We start from the raw sequence: 738 nt of genomic DNA, 5'->3' as shown, positions 1-738 counted from the left end.
AAGAATTCCTCACAATCTCTTCACTCTAATGGAACCTTTCTAACCTCCAAGCTCTCTAGAGCTCTCACCACCTCCTCTTTTTTCTCCTCATTAGGACAAAATCTTTTCTTTAATGATATGGATGAGTTTTCCCAAGAGTTGCTTAAGCACCCCTCCAAAATTTGGCCTTATCCATTGCATAAGTACAAATAACCGTCGATCTCGCTGTCGGCAGCCTCGCTGGCGTCTTCGGCGGCCTTCTGGAGAATTATTGTAGCATCGGGAAAAACTCGTCGTCGGCGCCCTAGTTCAAATCTCCACATTTTGGTCCTTTTTGCTCCAAATCCGCTCCTTTTTGCATCTTTTTGCTCCATTGACTCTAATTCATCATTCAAGACTTCTAGTCTTCTATTCATTTCAAGAATGACTATAGATTGCAATATTAAGTCACTTAGAATATTCAAATGATAGGGATTTCATGAAAACTCTACTAGTAAAATATCTATTCATAAATATAAGTTTAGGAATATACTTCGGTTTTCCTTTTAGGTAGGTTCAGTGAAACCAATTTTTTATTAGACATATCCTCAAGCTTCTCCTCACTTCCATAATGTATTTCTTTCTTTTCTCTTTTTCATTTGGATTGCTTTCAATCCTATATATTTTTCTTTTCTTTCCAGGGATTTTTTTTTTCAATCCTTTCTTTTTCCTTTTTTCAAGTGAGGATTATTATATCTGGATAGTCTTTAATAATTTTGA

Source organism: Phalaenopsis equestris, unplaced genomic scaffold (assembly GCF_001263595.1).
Source record: "Phalaenopsis equestris unplaced genomic scaffold, ASM126359v1 Scaffold000061, whole genome shotgun sequence".
NCBI lineage: Eukaryota > Viridiplantae > Streptophyta > Magnoliopsida > Asparagales > Orchidaceae > Phalaenopsis > Phalaenopsis equestris.
Note: the sequence above shows the minus strand (reverse complement) of the source record.